This window comes from Microcaecilia unicolor, chromosome 13 (genome assembly GCF_901765095.1).
Source record: "Microcaecilia unicolor chromosome 13, aMicUni1.1, whole genome shotgun sequence".
Classification (NCBI taxonomy): Eukaryota; Metazoa; Chordata; class Amphibia; order Gymnophiona; family Siphonopidae; genus Microcaecilia; species Microcaecilia unicolor.
Window position 1 is genome coordinate 93,279,292 of NC_044043.1, and position 19,494 is coordinate 93,298,785.

The window sequence follows — 19,494 nt, forward strand, 5'->3', positions numbered from 1 at the left end:
TTCTTGCTGGCCTCCCACTTAGTCACCTCTTCCCTCTCCAGTCGGTTCAAAACTCTGCTGCCCCTCTCGTCTTCCGCCAGGGTCGCTTTACTCATACTACCCCTCTCCTCAAGACCCTTCACTGGCTCCCTATCCGTTTTCGCATCCTGTTCAAACTTCTTCTACTAACCTATAAATGTACTCACTCTGCTGCTCCCCAGTATCTCTCCACACTCGTCCTTCCCTACACCCCTTCCCGTGCACTCCGCTCCATGGATAAATCCTTCTTATCTGTTCCCTTCTCCACTACTGCCAACTCCAGACTTCACGCCTTCTGTCTCGCTGCACCCTACGCCTGGAATAAACTTCCTGAGCCCCTACGTCTTGCCCCATCCTTGGCCACCTTTAAATCTAGACTGAAAGGCCACCTCTTTAACATTGCTTTTGACTCGTAACCACTTGTAACCACTCGCCTCCACCTACCCTCCTCTCTTCCTTCCCATTCACATTAATTGATTTGATTTGCTTACTTTATTTATTTTTTTGTCTATTAGATTGTAAGCTCTTTGAGCAGGGACTGTCTTTCTTCTATGTTTGTGCAGCGCTGCGTACGCCTTGTAGCGCTATAGAAATGCTAAATAGTAGTAGTAGTAGTACACCGCCTTGAGTGAACTCCTTGAAAAAGGTGGTAAATAAATCCTAATAATAATAAATATATAATACTAGTAAAAAAGGCCCGTTTCTGACACAAAAGAAACGGGCGCTAGCAAGGTTTTCCTCGGAGTGTGTATGTTTGGGAGAGTGTATGTGAGAGTGACTGTTTGAGAGTCAGAGTGAAAGTGTGAGTGTGTGAGAGAGAGAGTGAGTCTGGGTGTGAGTGTGTTTCTGAGAATGAGAGTGTGTTCAAGTGTGTATGTGAGACACAGTGTGAGAGAGAGTGTGTGTGTGTGGGCGAGAGAGTGTGTGTGAGACACAGATTCTCTGTTTGAGTGAGTGTATGAGACCAAGCGAGTGTGAGTCACTGTGTGGCACATAGAGAGTGAATGTGCTACAGTGTGAGACAGAGTGTGTGAGAGTGAGAGTTAGAACGACATTGCATATCAGAGAGAGAGTGTGAGCCGTGCCCTCCCAATCCATGGCCATCTGTCCCCTGCTCCCTCCATTCATCCTTTTCCAGCAATTCCCCTCTCTCTCTGAGCCCTGCCCTCCCAATCAATGCCCATCCATGCTCCTCTGTCCCCTGCCCCCTCCATTCATCCCTTTCCAGCAATTCCCCTCTCTCCCTGAGCCCTGCCCTCCCAATCCATGGCCATCCATGTTTCTCTGTCACCTGCCCCCCTCCATTCATCCCTATCCAGCATTTCCCCTCTCTGCCTGAGGCCTGTCCTGCAATCCATATCCATCCATGGCCATCTGTCCCCTCCATTCATCCCTATTCAGCATTTCCCCTCTCCCTGAGTCCTGCCCTCCCAATCCATGGCCATCCATGTTTCTCTGTCACCTGCCCCCTCCATTCATCCCTATCCAGCATTTTCCCTCTCTGCCTGAGGCCTGCCCTGCAATCCATATCCATCCATGGCCATCTGTCCCCTCCATTCATCCCTATTCAGCATTTCCCCTCTCCCTGAGTCCTGCCCTTCCAATCCATGCCCATCCATGCTCCTCTGTCACCTGGCCCCTCCATTCATCCCTATGCAGCATTTCCCCTCTCTGCCTGAGGCCTGTCCTGCAATCCATATCCATCCATGGCCATCTGTCCCCTCCATTCATCCCTATTCAGCATTTCCCCTCTCCCCGAGTCCTGCCCTTCCAATCCATGGCCATCCATGTTTCTCTGTTACCTGCCCCCTCCATTCATCCCTATCCAGCATTTCCCCTCTCTGCCTGAGGCCTGCCCTGCAATCCATATCTATCCATGCCCATCTGTCCCCTCTATTCATCCCTATCCAGCAATTCCCCTCTCTCCCTGAGCCCTGCCCTGCAATCCATATCCATCCATGCCCATCTGTCCCCTCCATTCATCCCTATCCAGCATTTCCCCTCTCCCTGAGTCCTGCCCTTCCAATCCATGCTCCTGTCCCCTGCCGCCTCCATTCATCCTTTTCCAGCAAGTCCCCTCTCTCCCTTCCATGACCCCCCCTCGCATCCATGCTCCTCTCTCTCCCATGTCCCAGCCTGGCCCGCCCTCTTCTTCCCCCCCCCCCCTCGCATCCATGCATCGTTTTTTTTTTTTTTCTTCTTTTTCAATTTACCTCCGTGGCGTTTCCGGGAACGAAGCGTCAGGGAAGGAGGCGGCGCTCCCGACGTCTAGCTTTCCCTTCGCTGACACAGCGAAGGGAAGGCTAGACGTCGGGAGCGCCGCCTCCTTCCCTGACGTTTCGCTTCCCGATTTGTTTGTTTTGTCGCGAGGGCGGGGCAGAGACGGCTGGCTGGCTTGAAGGCTTCACACCACGAATCCACGAACCCTACAGCCTCAGTGACGTCAGATGGCTTCATGGCTTCACAGAACGTTGTCCTCAGAACGTTGAGGGTGCGTTTTATTATATTAGATAGATTGCAGTAGTCCAAGTGGGGAATTACCAGCATTTAGACTATTAAACAAAATGTACCCACGTCAAACATAACCCATTCGTTCCGGACTGGTCTGGTAGGGACGAAAAGTGAAGTAGTAGTAGTAGTAGAAAAATGGTTCTTAGAAAATTGCATGGCTGAACATACATGTAAAAGGTCAGTGCAGAGTAAAATGGGAGTAATTCTCTTCAAGTCGTCTAAAGTCAGGCACCAGGACAATGCGTGCTAAGTGTGAATTCTATATTGGCAATTTTGTGTGTAATTGCTGTTATAAAATATTAGCGTGAGTCTGCAGTTATGCACCTAACTTTACGCACAAGCACGTATGCTAGCCCAATTGCTGCTACAAATGCTCACGCATAACTGCCATCAGGCACATAACGACCAGTGCTCTAGAACCCGCATGAGTTAAGTGCTAGGCATGCCCCTAACCTGCCCATGCCCCTCCCAGGTCCACACCCTCCTTGCAGCTGCACACTATGGATTTTAGCTTGCTCATGGGCCGATGCTCAAAACCTAATGCTGGCACTAGAGGTGATTAGTGCCAGACTAGCACCAGCGTTAGTGAGCGCACAGTGCTCAGAGGGCTCTAGCACAGAAGACAATGAGGCGTATTTTCAAAGCATAAGTACTGCCACACTGGGACAGACCAAGGGTCCATCACGCCCAGCATCCTGTTTCCAATCCAGGTCACAAATACCTGGCAAGATCCCCAAAATGTTCAATACATTTTATGCTGCTTATCCCAGAAATAAGCAGTGGATTTTCCCCAAGTCATTTTAATAATGGTCTATGGACTTTTCCTTTAGGAAGCTGACCAAACCTTTCTTAAACCCCACTACGCTAACCGCCTTTACCACATTCTCTGGCAATGAATTCCAAAGTTTAATTACACGTTCAGTGGAGAAAAATTTACTGATTTGTTTTAAATTTACTACTGTGGAGTTGAGGAGTGGCCTAGTGGTTAGAGCACCGGTCTTGCAATCCAGAGGTGGCCAGTTCAAATCCCACTGCTGCTCCTTCTGATCACTTAACCCTCCATTGCCTCAGGTACAGACTTAGATTGTGAGCCCTCCTAGGACAGAGAAATATCCAGTGTACCTGAATGTAACTCATCTTGAGCTACTACTGAAAAAGGTGTGAGCAAAATCTAAATAAATACTTAGTAGCTTTATCACATGCCCCCTAGTCCTAGTATTTTTAGAAAGAGTAAAACAATTTACGTCTACCCGTTCCACTCCACTCATTATTATATAGACCTTTATCATATCTTCCCTCAGCCATCTTTTCTCCAAGCTGAAGAGCCCTAGCCGCTTCAGCCTTTCCTCATTGGGAAGTCGTCCCATCCCATCCATAAGTTACTATGGGGCTCATTTTCAAAGCACTTAGACTTACAAAGTTCCGTAGGTTACTACGTAATTTTTTAAGTCTAAGGGCTCCTTTTACTAAGTGGTGGCAAGCCCAATGCGGGCTTACTGCTCACTATACAGAAGTACCGCCAGGCTACCGCAGCAGCCCGGTGGTACTTCTCACCCCTAGTGAGCCGTCATTTCCGGCGCTACAAAAATGTATTTTTGTAGCGCCGGAGTGTACCCGGCGGTAATTGGGCAGCCCAGCTCACATATTACAATCCATCCTCAGAGCAACAGACTAAAGAGCATCAGACACTGGGAACAGCAGACAGTTACTGAGAAGAGAAATAAAATAAAAAAAATATTGAAAAAATTAAAAAAATAAAAAATATTTACCAAAACTCCCCCCAATAAAACACAGAAAAATAGGCTTTAAAAACAACATAAAACATATGTGTGTGTATATACAGGTACAGACTTTCTGAGCAACAGACACTGCCTCCTCCATATAGTCAGCTGCTCTGGGGCCAGACTATGTATAAGAAACATATTATAATGATATAGCCTGCCATTTACCCAGCTTCAGTAGAGACATTTGCAATGGGATTCTATAAAGGGTGCTCACATTTGGGACCCAATCCTGAGATGTGCACACCAATAATTGGGTAATGAGCCAATTTTAACATCAATAATTGGGTGTTAACAATTATTGATGTTAATTGGCACCAATCTGGATTTGCATGAACATCTTGCCACATGCTGTTCTATAAAACTGCGCTCCTAAATCCCATGATGCAACCCAAAAGGGGATGTGGCCATGGGAGGGGCACAGGCAATCTGGAATACTGCTGATGTGTGCGCAATTTGTGTGCTAGAAATTATACCTGGTTTTAGCAGGCGTACATCTCAGTACCCAAATTTGGGAATGGGAACCCGGCACGTCCTTTATAGAATAGCGCTGGGCGCCCATTTTTTCTGGTGTCCAAATTTGAGCAACATTTACTGAATCTGGTCCTTAAGGTCTATCCTGGGGAGGTTTTCGACTTACAATGGAAAACACGAACGTACCCAGGGGCGTAGCCAGATAACAGATTTTGGGTGGGCCTAGGCAAGAAGTGGGTGGGCACCAAGTGTTCTCCCCCCACCACTACCACCAACAAAAAAATATCTCAGCTGGTGGGAAAACGCTTCTTTCCACCTTGGCAGTCTGCAGCAGGCATGCGCTGAAAACTGAGCATGCACAGGTGCCATATCATGCAGAGTAGCATTTGCATTACCATCAGGGGGAAGTCTTCAGCTGGTGGAGCTTAGGATCCCCACCAGCTACTACTAAAAATGAGCCACCCAGGCCCACCTGTGGTTACGCTACTGCGTACAACATGTCAACCATTAGCAGTATCCGACAAGAGACAGACAAAACACAATAGTGGTAATTACAAAAACACTGTACAGTAATATAACAAAGAAAGAAAGGTACTCCCTCCATCCCTAAGCATTTTCACATTAAATCCCCTCCCAAATGAAAACCCCACACACACTCCCAAAAGAAACAATTCCCTACCCCAAGCAGTTCATCCCCCCCTCCTAAAAAACATTGCTGTGACAGAATCTGGCTCACGGCTCTCCATTCCAACTCTTCCAAGAACAGAGAGAGATAGCGTTGCCAAATATCTCGATACCAGCGTTTCTGTAACGACCCAGCCGCTTTAAGATGCAGAAGAATTCACTCCGTCATATCATGCATAGTTGTACGCCAGCCCTAAGATTGCAAAACGCATTTTATTTGTAATTCCTGATTCTACCCATTGAAATCATTTTCTGCCAGTCCTGGTACGGTTATCAGGAATCAAGGACACGTTTTAAGTTGACCCTACTAGAACTGGGCATATTGGAACCCATGTAACAAGAGCAAGGTGTAAACACTGCAGAGACTGATCTTAAATCCTACCCACAGATCAAAATCCAAAATCTTTGCTTCCATTCCGGGGAAATACTGAGGGTTCACCTTTCTGCATAATGATTGTCGTGATCTACAGATATAGACTCATCTCTATTTTGACATCTAAACAGGACATCTTTTGGTGAAATTTTCCCACAAAACCTGCTATTTTTTGCAGAGGAGTTATGCAATATGGGCAGGGTCAGTTTAACTATTAGGCTCATTAAGGTAGTCGCTTAGGGAAGCAAAGGGCAGCCCTAATCAAAACAGTAGATGCTGACAGTCACATGCACTCAAAGAACCAGCAGCTTGCAGGAATCGTGGGCAGTTTTCAAACAGCCTATTTATCCAGCTCTTGGAAATTGCTCTTATTATTTATATGTACACAAAATGAAGTTTATTAGTTAAAAGTATGATGTGTAATTTTGTAATTATGTTTTATTGTACAGGATTGTTCTGGGAAGGATGTTAATAGGGTGATCACTTTGTTTAATTATCAAAATTGTGGGGGAGAGGAGCTAGGGACCTGAAAGTTAATTAAGGTGAGGCACAAGCCAGAAGGGCATCTAATGCCCTTGCACAGGTTCTTAATTTGAATGTGAAAATCTCAGGAGATTTGAGAACCTGTATAATAAAGGGAGGAAGCCTCCATTCCTTCAGAGCCACATAGCAGGACAGGCATTCATGATACCCTCAGGCCCCGATGCTCAGAAACAAATGTAGGCATTAGAGGCCATTAGTGCTGCATTAGCACCCGCATTTGCTACTGCCGAATGTTCAGACCAGGCGAGCGCTTGAAATGAGCTCGCCGACTCAACGAAACGAGCAGCTACACAGGGTAATCAGTATTTTCTACCGTTAGATTCAGCACGCGCCAAGGGCCCCTTTTACAAAGTGGCGGCCCAGGCTTACCGCTCGCTAAAAAGGAAGTACCACCGGGCTACCGCAGCAGTCTGGCGGTACTTCCCACTCCAAGCGTGCCATCGTATCCGGCGCTACAAGTATATATTTAATTTTGTAATCGGGCAATGCACGCGCTGCCCCGTTGCCGCCGGGTTACTGCGGAGCCCTTACCGCCACCTCAATAGGTGTCAGTAAGGGCTCCCCCCGAAATGGCCTTGCGGCAAGTGCTTTACTTGTCGCACGGTTATTTCTTGCAGTAAAGACCTGCCTTTTACCCACTGCGGTAAAAGGGGGCCTCGGTGCGCGTCAAAAACACACGCTGACACTAGCACAGGCCCCGGCCCCCCCCTTTTTCCCATAGCTTGGTCAAAGGGGCCCTTTTACTAAGCCACACAGGCGCATACGCACGTCAATTTGGATTTACTGCTCGGCTACTACGTGGCCCTTGCGGTAATTTCATTTTTTTTTTTTTTACAAGTGTCCGCTACACGCACCAGAAACCATGCGGTGATCGTCATCCTACACATGTAGATGATTAGCGCGCAGTTACCGCGCGAGACCTTACCGCTAAGTCAATGGGGTGAAGGTAAGGTCTCAGACCCAAAACGAACGCACGCCAATTTTTATTTTGTCACACGTCCATTTTTGGCAAAAATGTTTTTTTAAAAAAAGGTCTTTTTTTTTTTTTTACAGGCGCACTGATAAAACACACACCTACACTAGCGCGGCCCATTTTTCTGCGCACCTTAGTAAAAGGTCCCCCAAATTCGGAATTACCTCAGGGCTCACTCGCCAGCCGCGCGGTAGTGCCGATTTGGCGCGCACTGTACGGGGTGCCCCTCCCCCATGATGATCCCGCGAAGCGCTTCCCAAGCGGCGCACGAGAGGTTCTTCTCGGCGCGCGCCCCTGCCTCAGCACGCGAAGCGGTACCCAAATAGCGCGCGAGACTCGGAGCGTCCCTCCCCCCCAGCTCGCGCGAAGCGGCAGATGCCCAAGTACAGCACAGCACAGACAGTCTCTCAGTCAGTCTCAGTCTCTCTCTCCCCCGACCAAGTCCCGCGCCAGGAGGCAGCCCGCGCGAGGCGGTACCCAAATAGCGCACGAGGACAAGGCTCGGAGCGCGGAGCGCAGAGCGCACCTCCCCCCAACCCAAGAAGCGCACGAGACTCGGCGCCCCTCCCCCAGCTCTGGCGGGCGGAGCGGTGACGTCAGTGCCCGGGTGGGTGGGGGGGGGGAGGAGGAGGAGGAGGAGGGTCCTAGCGACAGAAATGTCCAGAATGCGATGTCGACACTTCCTGTGGAATTTTCCCGGGGAACTTAAGCTTAAGGGTTGGTCTGCGCAGTGCACTCTGCAGCGTTTGTGAAAGCTGCCTGGGACGACAGTGCAAGTGCAGCGCTGAACGGTCGAAGAGCAGCATCCTCCAGCTCAGGACCCCTCATCCTGCTCATCTCAGAGACAAAAGGAGCCCCTTGCATCCTCCTCTCTGTGTGCAGAGCCCATCTCAAGAGAAGGAGCCCTTGCATCTTCTCCCCTGGACACAGAGAGAAACGGAGTCCCTGCATCCTCCCCATCTCTCTCCTGGATAGAGAAGCCCCTGCATCCTCCCCATCTCTCTCCTGGATCCACATAGAGAAGCCCCTGCATCCTCCCCATCCCTTTCATCCTCTGCAGACAATCCTCTCACACACTAATACCCTCAGCCCTCTCCTCTCCGCCCCCCCCCCTCTCTCACTCACACACCCACCCCTCTGCAGGACGCTTATTTAGCAGTTAAAACAACTGGACCTCTAAAGTTTGCCTTTTGCGGACACGTTTCCAATACCACCAAGAGATTTAGGGATTTCATTTCTCTTTTGGCAGGTAAGTTTGTAAAGCCATTATTTTGGGGCCTTTCCTAGCACGAGCATTTCTTCAGTAGCTTGAAAATAATAGTATAGTTAAGGATAATGGGTTTGACAGACATATCCTTGGTTTTTGTTATGTCTGGGGCTGTGTTGGTGGCTTTTATCTTCTCTATGGAGAGGTTGGTCTCTCTTAATTGGCCGCCATGTGAGATCTGAGAGACTTGTCTTTAGCTACATCAGCATGTGCGGAGGAAAGATCGTTGTTATGGTTACTGTAAATCTAAATATTTCAAGGGTGTTCAGTTATATTATATGCTCTGGGAAACAGAAAGCTATAGAGGGTGTGTGGGGGGGAGTGTTTGTATCCACCTGTTCCTAGTATCTCTAAACTGCCAGGGTTAAAACATACTGGGGAGAAAAGAAGATGATGGCAGCCCCCAAAGCACAACACAAGAACAAAGAAAAACAATTGGAGGAGACCAGTGTAATTTCAACCAGGGGAAACAATTTATTAATAACACTAAAAATGTGTTAAGATACAAAGGCCGATAAGTCCAAGATATGAAGAACACTGAATGGACTTGGAACAGTCTTGCGTTTCGGCGGGAGTCAGAGATATTCCAGGCTAGTTGACAATGGGAAAATTGTTAGCCAGTGAATGGCAGTACAGGCATATCAGACAATAAGTCACACTATAACATAAAGCTGTAACACCGTCAAAATACTGTCTTTTTTTTTTGACACACAGTCTCATTTCTACACATTGTTGTTTCATCATTTTGACAGTGGATTCGCCCCGGAACAGGGGGAGCCACAGGTTCTATGGCACCCCCCCCCCCTAAATTTTGCTACCCTTCCTCTCTCCACATGAGGCCTTTCTTCTTTTACCTTGCATCTGCATGTACTCGAGGCTTGGCACCTGCTTCTGTCCCTTCTCAAACAGGAAGTTCGGAGGAAATGGGAGCTGGCAGGCCTTGAGTGTCTGCAGGCCCTGCGATTTCTCCAATGTAGCTTATATAGTTGACACCCAAGGGGATAAAGGTAAGAGAATAAATATCTCCCGGACACAGCATAGAAAAAGAGCATGCTGAAGATTAGGGGGGGGGGGAAGGCTTGAATGATGGAAACCGCAAGCAGAGGTGGGAGAAGAGAAGGAGAGAGATGCTGAAGAGAGGAGGATGAGGGGAGGGAAAGAGAGATGCTGAAAACCATAGGGAGGGAGGAAAGGAGAGAGATGCTGGAGACAATGAGAGGTGAAATGCTGAACACCACAGGGGGGTTGAATAATGGACACGACAGGCAGAAGGGAGAGGGAAGGAGGCAAGAGAGGAGGGGGAGGGCAGGTGAGGCGAAAGATGCTGGAGACCATGGGGGTTTGAGAGGGAGGGAAGGAGAGAGATGCTGGAGATCATGGAGGGTGGTAAGGAAAAGAGAGAGATGATGGAGACCATGGGGGGAATAGAATGTGTGCATCACAGTTGTGGGGGGGGGGGGGAGAGAAGTGAAGGAGACAGATGCTGAAGGGGGAGGGAAGGAGAGAGGTGTTGGAAGAGAGGAGGGAAGGAGAGATATGCTGGAGACCATGGGGGGTTGAGAGGGAGGGAAGGAGCGAGATGCTAGAGACCATGGAGTGGGTGGGATGCTGGACACCACAGACTGGGGGAGTAGAAGGAAAGGAGCGAGATGCTGAAGAGAGAAGAGAGAGGGAAGGAGCGAGATGCTAGAGACCATGGAGTGGGTGGGATGCTGGACACCACAGACTGGGGGAGTAGAAGGAAAGGAGCGAGATGCTGAAGAGAGAAGAGAGAGGGAAGGAGCGAGATGCTAGAGACCATGGAGTGGGTGGGATGCTGGACACCACAGACTGGGGGAGTAGAAGGAAAGGAGCGAGATGCTGAAGAGAGAAGAGAGAGGGAAGGAGCGAGATGCTAGAGACCATGGAGTGGGTGGGATGCTGGACACCACAGACTGGGGGAGTAGAAGGAAAGGAGCGAGATGCTGAAGAGAGAAGAGAGAGGGAAGGAGCGAGATGCTAGAGACCATGGAGTGGGTGGGATGCTGGACACCACAGACTGGGGGAGTAGAAGGAAAGGAGAGAGATGCTGAAGAGAGGAGAAGGAGGGAAGGAGAGAGATACTATAGAACATGAGGGAGAGTTGAGAGGTAGGTTAGGAGAGAGATGCTGGAGACCCTGGTGGCGGGGGGGAGGGGGGGTGATTGAAGTGCTGGACACTACATGCAAGGGGTGGGAGAAGGGAAGGAGAGAGGTGCTGCAGACCACGGGAGAGGGAAAGAGATACTATAGACCATGAGGGGTTGAGAAGGAGGGAAGGAGAGAGATGTTGGATTAGAAGGGGGGAAGGGAGTAGGGAAGAAGAGAAATGCTTGACACCATGGGGGATGGGGTTAAGAGGGACAGAGGAGAGATATGGTGAATGCCATAGGAGGGGACTAGGATGGAACGGAAGGGTTGGGGGTGGAGCTTGGGCACCCCCAAACAAAAAAAGCATTCCGCTGCTCCTGCAGTGGAGCGATACACAGGCATTATAATATTCTTGGTCTTATTTTGCATCCCTTTCCTGATAATTCCTAGCATATTGTTTGCTTTGTTGGCCGCAGCCGCACACTGGGCAAACTGTTTCAGCATATTGTCTACAATGACACCTAGATCTTTTTCCTGAGTGCTGACTCCTAAGGTGGACCCTAGCATCAGGTAAAGCACCGTTTGGATTAATTTCTTCTCAAAACGTCCAAATTTGTATTTTCAAAACCTGTTTTGCAGACGTCTATCTATGCATTTCGTCTACAGTGCATCCAGATCACAAGGGAGCTTGTCGGGGGCGTTTTGAAGGCAGACTTAGGGCGAGTCTGACACTTGGACATTTTACAGCCGTAATGGAAGAGAACAAATATATCTAGAGCAAAACATCAACATTTTGGACTAGACCTGCTTTTCTAACGAATAAGACACAAAAAGGTGCCCTAAATGATCAGATAACCACTAGAGGGATTCAGGGATGACCCCCCTTACTCCCCCACTGAATAAATATAGTACTCACCTGCCTGTATGACATATGTTATAGCCAGGTCCATTAGAGCAACATGCAAGTCCCTGGAGTAGTGTAGTGGTCAGTGCAGTGCACTGTAGACAGGTGGCCCAAGGCCCATACTACTACTACTACTACCGAGATAGAGAGTGGAGGGAGAGGAGAAGTGGGTTTGGGTGGGAAAACAAGAAGCTTGGTCTTGGCCATGTTCAGTTTCAGGTGGCGGTTGGACATCCAGGCAGAAATGTCGGATAAGCAGGCCGATACTTTGGCCTGGGTTTCCGCAGTGATGTCTGGAGTGGAGAGATAAAGCTGGGTGTCGTCAGCATAAAGATGATAGTGGAAGCCATGAGATGAGATCAGGGAGCCCAGGGAAGAGGTGTAGATTGAGAAAAGAAGGGGTCCAAGGACAGATCCCTGAGGGACGCCAAAGTATCTCCCCCCTACCTGTTAAACTTGTGGTGGAAACTGTGAGCCCCCCAAAACTGACTGTACCCAGGGCCGTGCCAACCCAGTAAGCGGGGTAAGCACCGCAGGGGGGCGCCTGCCTTCAAGGGCGCCTCGCCGGCCGCAGCACTGCCGGTCGAGTTCTATTTCAAAATTGAAAAAATAAACCGTACCGTACCGCGTTGGCGCATCGGCGCCTATGCGCTGCTGCCTCGCCGCGCGCAGCGCTCTGCTCTCCTCCCTCCCTCCCCATCAGCGCCTAGACATGTCCGCCTGCGAGCTCTACACCCGGGTAAGTGAAGCGGGGAATCTATCTCTTCAGCTGCTCAGTGAGCGGCGGGGGTTGGGGCGCAATTTATCTCTTCAGCTTTGCTTAGCGGGCGGGAAGGCGCAGCCTTAGCTTCCTTGCTGCTGTTTCCTGAACTAGTACCGGGACAGGTGTTGCTTGCGGTGTGATAAGTTCTCACTCTGACCGAGTCGAGGAAGACCGGGAGCGGATGGGAGGCCATGGGGTGGAGCTGCTGCTTGTCGCAGCCAATGTGGGCTCCGTGTGTGACAAGGTGGGTATCGGGGGAGGGAAGGGTCCGCCCTGAGGAAGGCCTGTAGTGTCCACGCAACTCTGGCTCCTGCAGTTGTGAGTCGGGGGGGGGGGGGGGAACAAAGCACAAACCAACTTGTCAGACTCTCTTCTGACAGTAGGTCTCCCTGGACGTAGTGAACAAGTTTACTCTTTGCTGACAGTACTCTTTCCTGGACACGCTTGAACAAGTTTGTGCTATAATGGTGATGCTCAAGCAACCATTGCGCTCATACAGTTGACATTTTTGACAGATAGGACTAGCTGTTCGTTTATGTGCTATTAATTTTACTACCGTGTTTCCCTGAAAATAAGACACTCTTATATTAATTTTTGCCCCCCAAAATGCACTTGGTCTTATTTTTCGGGGAAACATCGGGGTTGGATCTGGGTTGGCCCGCCTGCCCTCCGTCGCTCCCGGAACTAACCTTAAACGCCTCCTTTCACCTTCGCAGCAGGGCAGGCCACTCCTTCCTTCCATGTCCCACCCTCGCCTGACGTAACGTCCGCGAGGGCGGGGCACGGAAGGAAGGAGAGGTCTGCCCTGCTGCTGCTTGCTGCAAAGGTGAAAGGAGGCGTTTAAGGTTAGTTCCGGGAGCGACGGAGGGTGGGTGGAGGGGGAGGGGCCGGCGACCTCAGGTGTGGGGGCGGCCTTGTCCGGCTCTCGGCGGCCCTGCTTTCAAACAAAAATTTGCTAGGTCTTACTTTCGGGGGAGGCCTTATAGCTACCAATTCAGGAAAACCTCTACTAGGTCTTATTTTCGGGGGATGTCTTACTTTCGGGGAAACAGGGTGTTATTTTGTGCAACTAGATTTTGTTTGAGTTTATTATATTTGTTGTGACTCATGGCTTTAGTACTGGGCACCTGCCTTCAAGGGCGCCGCGCCGGCCATGGTGGTGGCGGTAGCGTTCTATTTCAAAATTTAAAAAAATAAACCGTACCGTACCGCGTTGAGAGAAAGGAGATGCCACACGGGGAGGGGGGGGGCGCCAACTGAAAGTCTGCAGGGGGGCGCCAGAGACCCTAGGCACGGCCCTGACTGTACCCACATATAGGTGCTCCCGTCACCCATAAGGGCTATTGTAATGGTGTACAGTTGGGGTGGTAGGTTTTGGAGGGCTCAGCAGACAGGATAAGGGAGCAGTGGTGAGGTGTGTACCTGGGAGTATTTTTATAAATTCCACAGCAGTGCCCCCTCGTGTGCCTCATTGCTCTCCTGGGATGTCTGGGTGACCAGTAAAAATGCAGGCCCCTCCTACATCCCAGTGGTTTGATTTGCTACGTTGTGCACTTGTACGGGTTTTATTTTGGGAGGGGGGGGGGGTTTGTTGGTGTTTTTTTTTTTTTTTTTTTAAATGGCCTGAAAAGGTAAACCCTCAGAGCACGAAACCTTGTTACAAATGGCTACCAATCAAAGAACGCATCACTTTCAAAATCTGCACGACTGTTCATAAAATAATTTATGGCGAGGCACCGGGATACATGACAGACCTCAACGACCTGCCAACTAGAAACACCACAAAATCTGCACGATCATACCTAAACCTTCACTACCCAAGCAGCAAAGGACTCGAATACAAATCCACCTATGCATCCAGCTTTTCCTACCTGAGCACTACCAAAAGCAGTAAAAACTACATTTGACCACTTGAACTTCCGGAAAGCACTAAAAACGGATATATAATGCTGAAATGTCTCTGGCTCTTCCCATTCCGGTCTCGTGTAGACTTTGATTCGAATGGCTTCAATTCAAACCTTAGGATTCCTGCTTCATAAACGCTGAATTAAATCACCACTTATGGATTAAACCACAGCTTTGCATCCATTTTTTCACCACCGCCAAACCCGACGCTCTCGTAGCGTTTCACCCGAAGGCATCATCAGGGGTTTAACTTTATACTTAATAGCAACTCTCACAGGAGCGATCCTCCATAGGGGTCTGCACAAAAATGGCACCGCTGTACGAGAGCGTCGGGTTTGGCGTTGGTGAAAAAATGGATGCAAAGCTGTGGTTTAATCCATAAGCGGTGATTTAATTCAGCGTTTATGAAGCAGGAATCCTAAGGTTTGAATCGAAGCCTTTCGAATCAAAGTCTACTCGAGACCGGAATGAGAAGACATTTCAGCATTATATATCTGGATTACAGGCATGAATACAATGGAAGAATAATTAACCTGAACTGATATTTAACCAGTGTATAGGGATTGGAGACACTACAAAACAGCGTTTGGATCAGAAACTTTAAAGGGAACACTGGAGTAAGGATAGATAAAAGGACTTATCCATTGAATCAGTCACTTTTGTGTCATGTCTTACTCTTGTACTTGTGTATAAGCTTTGGTTTGTTGTATTTTGAAAGTCATTTGACGAGACTTAGTGGATTAAGGGATGAATGAATGATTGAGTGTGTGAAGGAATTGAAGAAAATAGGTTTAGATTTTCATGGTCATAACTGATTTATAATAAAGATGAACAAAGGTTTGTAAGAACTTGAAAATAAATATTTTTGTAAACAATTTAAAATACTACAGTGGTTACTTGGTGATAAAATATGAATATTCATTGTGGATATCCTGAAAACCTGATGGCACTAGGTACAGTCCAAGGACTGGATTGGGAATGGCTGGACTAGAGAATAGGCAGTTTATATGGCTTTGATGCATTCTTGATATTATTTATTTTGCTGCCATAAAAAGAAAATGCAGAGCAAGCATGAGAGGGACTGAAATTACAGTATCTTAAAAATAATTAAAAGAAAGTATATATCTTAAAACTACTTGAATCAAAAGTGAAAGTAAAAAAGGGCCGAACGTAAACTAGCCTTTAAAAATACATAAAAACAGTACAGCCAACTGCTCCTCCATTACAAATAATCCCCAGAGGGTAGCCAAGCCTTCAAACCTACAAGAATTCTGACCTTTTCAGTGTGAAAACTGAACTTGGGAGCCGACTTACTAAGGCTCGTCTCCCATTCTTTGTCTTGGGGGCAATTTATCCAAATGGGTTAGTTTTGCACATCATTTCCTGTTTCCGGAAGGGCGAGACCAGAGGCAGAGCTCAGACAGATGGGAAGGCAGTGTGAAGCGCCGCTTGCCTTCAATGCTGACGCCGGACTCCGAGGTAACAATTTTTAAATTAGAGCCGGCATGCAGGAAGGTGAGGGGCTGCCGGAGGACAGGTCCTGCTTGCACTTCGAGGGGGGGGGGGCGTTGAACTCGGAGGAGAGGGGGGCGTGGAACTCGGAGGGGAGTGGAAGGAGGGAGGGAGGGCGTCCTGCAACTTGAAGGGGGGGGGCGTCCTGCAATTCGGAAGGGGAGGGCAGGGGGGGAGGGAGGGGGCAATTGTTTACTCACCTCCCTCTGGTGCCTGCTGCTGGGCTCCCTTCCCTCTCACTTCCCATTGGTCCGCCCTGTGACGTCATCCCCACGGCGGACCAATGGGAACTATGTTACGAACCCAGGCATCCAGACGGATGTGCAGAGGTCCAAATTATTATATAGGATGGGCGGAGAGGGGGAAGTCTCATCAATCACCAGGTCGCACTCTATCCCGTTATATAAGAGATTTGTTGAAAGACCTTTATGGTGATAAGTTTAATCATTGACAAAAAAAACCCCCCTCCATCCATTTCCAATGGCTTAAACATAACGTGACTCAAAATTAGTGCATCTGTGGATAATATTAGAACAATGCCAAAATCACAAGGAAATAAATTGCTGAGTAACTAATAAGACATATGCTCAGCAGGCTGCACTTATCTTTGGCGTTATACGTTCCGACGGACATCTGTTTTGCCATTTGCTTTTTCAAGGAAACGGGCCTGGATGCAGCAGCTTTACTCCCATCTTTCTGGGGTGTAGTTTTGTACATACCATGGCAGGAATGAACCTCACTTCTAAGCCAGGGCATGTGAGTTGGGAATAGCCTTGATATATCAAACTCCTATTCTACTTGCCAAAAAAAAAAAAGAGCCCTAAAAAGTTTGGGATGCAGTTGCCCTGAGAGCTACCTAGTAAATTGCCCCCTTTTATAAACATAAGTACATAAGTAATGCCACACTGGGAAAAGACCAAAGGTCCATCGAGCCCAGCATCCTGTCCACGACAGTGGCCAATCCAGGCCAAGGGCACCTGGCGAGCTTCCCAATGAATTCTCTCTCTAATTACTAGGAAGGGAGCATAGGGGTTGGGGAGGATTCCACGGAAGGTATGCAATATAACTTAGATGAATTTAAGAGCACATTGTAAAGAGAGAGGACTGATCTTGTGATGCTGCTCTCGGTGTTATCGTGCCCCGTGGGAAAACTGGTATCTGGTATGCAGCAAAGGACTTCTGGATGAAATACAATCTTTGGATGTTTCAGGAAGTTTTCATCTTGCTGGGTTGTGAAATCTCTTTGTTTTTGAGAAATGTGGCCTTTGGCCATGGGTAGTTCAGTGTTGCTGGCTTTGAAATTGCTTTGGATGTGTTAGTGTTCAGGGATGGATTAAGAGTGCCTCAGGCCCTGGGTGGGACCTCAGCAATGGGCCCCTCTCCTACTCCTATTAAACTCTTACCTTTTTGATGAATTTCATTTGATTCATTTACTTTTTATCACTGCCTTTCACCACGAGGTATTAAAGTGGTTTGCAATAACAATAATAACATTTTTATTAATGACAACACAATAAAACTCCATATCTCCAGTAAAATTTCCTTCATAAAACTGATTTGCAGTGCACTCTGTGCCTGTTAAACTAATCCTGTAGTGTAGTTGTGGTTACACAGCTGTGTTCTCTTTGCTTTCCCGCTTTTCAACAACCAGACGCCCGTTTAACTTGAAACACTGGTGCTGGTTGTTTAGTCAGATCTAGCAACTGAAACAAGAACTGATCAACGGGACGTAGTGATCTACATGAAATGTATTCCACTAACCTACAGGAGAGAAAAGAGGGGTCCCTATGACAACTGCTGTCTAGCCCTGAGTTTAATGTTACTCCGTTCACTGGGCAAATCTCTCCTAATTGCACCCTTCTCCTCCATCGCTAACTCCAGACTCCGCTCCTTCTATCTCGCCGCACCTTATGCCTGGAATGGGCTTCCTGAGCCTTTACGTCTAGCGCCATCCCTCGCAGCCTTCAAATCCAGGCTAAAGGCCTACCTGTTTGATGCTGCTTTCGACTCCTGACTTGTAACTTTTATCTTATCCTTATGTGTCCTTCTGTCTGTCCTTCTCTTATCCTTTTTGGTCCTGTCTGTTTGTCCTGATTTAGATTGTAAGCTCTTTTGAGCAGGGACTGTCTTTCTTCTTCATGTTCAATTGTAAAGCGCTGCGTACGACTGGTAGCGCTATAAAAGTGATTTGTAGTAGTAGTTACATAGATGGGGATAATTGAACGGGGGTGCCCATCTCTAAGGATGGCCCTGTAAAGGGGTGGGGCAACCCTTATTATCGAAACAAGATGGACATCCATCTTTCGTTTCGATAATACGGTCGGGGACGCCCAAATCATGGAATTTAGGTCAACCTTAGAGAGGGTCGTCCCTGGATTTCGGTGATAATGGAAAGCGAGGATGCCCATCTCAGAAACGACCAAATCCAAGCCATTTGGTTGTGGGAGGAGCCAGCATTTGTAGTGCACTGGTCCCACTAAGTGAATAGAAAAAGCCCTTCCCGATCCGGAAAGGAACAGGCATGATTTCCTTCTTAAGGAGGGGAAGCAAGGGCAGTTGAGGATGTCCAAAACGTGGATGTTCCTGTGAGAAGGACGTCCATGCCTTTGCTACGCCTCCGACACCCTCTTTATTTATTTGGATTTTGGATCACAAGTAGCTAGGGTTACCATACGTCCGGATTTCCCCGGACATGTCCTCTTTTTGAGGGCATGTCCGGGGCGTCCGGCGGATTTTGCCCGCGCCCACGTTTGTCCGGATTTCTGGACAAACGTGGGCGCGGGTGCGAGCAGGCGCGTGCGTGCGGTGGGCGTGTGATCGGCGCCGTGGGTCTGGTGACCTGGTCTCCCGTCCCCTCCCCTTCATTACCATGTTCCCTGGTGGTCTAGTGACGTCTTCGGGGCAGGAAAGAGCCCCCTCTTTCCTGCCCGGAGCGCTGCCTCCCCTGTCTATCATCTTTCTCGGTCTGGCTGGGGATTCAAAATGGCCGCCGAGAGTTGAACTCTCGCGAGGCCGCTTCAACTCTCGGTGGGCATTTTGAATCCCCAGCCATACCGAGGAGGATGCAGCAGGCAAGGGCAGGCAGCGCTCCGGGTAGGAAAGAGGGGGCTCTTTCCTGCCCCGAAGAGAAGACTCTACTAGACCACCAGTAAGTGAGGGGGGGGGTATGTGACGGGGGGGGGGGGGGGGGAAATAGGGGCGGAACCCGGACCTGAAGGGGGCGTGGCGGGGGCGGGACATGAGGCGGGGGCGGGGTAGGGGGCGTGACATGTGTCCTCTTTTTCAGAGGACACAAAATGGTAACCCTACAAGTAGCAGCAGTGGGATTTGAACCGGCCACCTCTAGATTGCAAGACCAGTGCTCTAACCACTAAGCCACTCTGCCACTCCTCCACTTTGCTCTACTCCACTCCCTTGAAATTTGAAGTAAATTCCAGTTTCCTGGGAGGCTGGCTGCGGTAGAAAGTAGATGCCAGTGGAGGGCAGCATATAGGGATGGCCTGCTACTGCCGCCTTTTGAAACAACAAGAAAAAAAGTAGGTAGGCTCGGGGCAGGAGGAAGGAAGTGGGGATGCCAGACTGCGGGGGGAGGGGGGAGGGAGTTGGCAGAGAGTGTGTGTGTGTGTGTGTGGGGGGGGGGGGGGGTAGGGTGCCATCTCATTCTTGCCTCAGACGGT

General features: G+C 48.9%; 1 long non-coding RNA gene across 1 annotated transcript; it reads left to right on the plus strand.

The window, feature by feature from the left end:
* The first annotated feature begins 8,060 nt into the window (after positions 1 to 8,060).
* On the plus strand, positions 8,061 to 18,762 carry LOC115456880. The gene is made up of 4 exons (XR_003939936.1): positions 8,061 to 8,606; positions 11,709 to 11,712; positions 12,661 to 12,666; positions 18,751 to 18,762. It is a non-coding gene; the product is annotated as an uncharacterized LOC115456880 (long non-coding RNA).
* Positions 18,763 to 19,494: the final 732 nt, after the last annotated feature.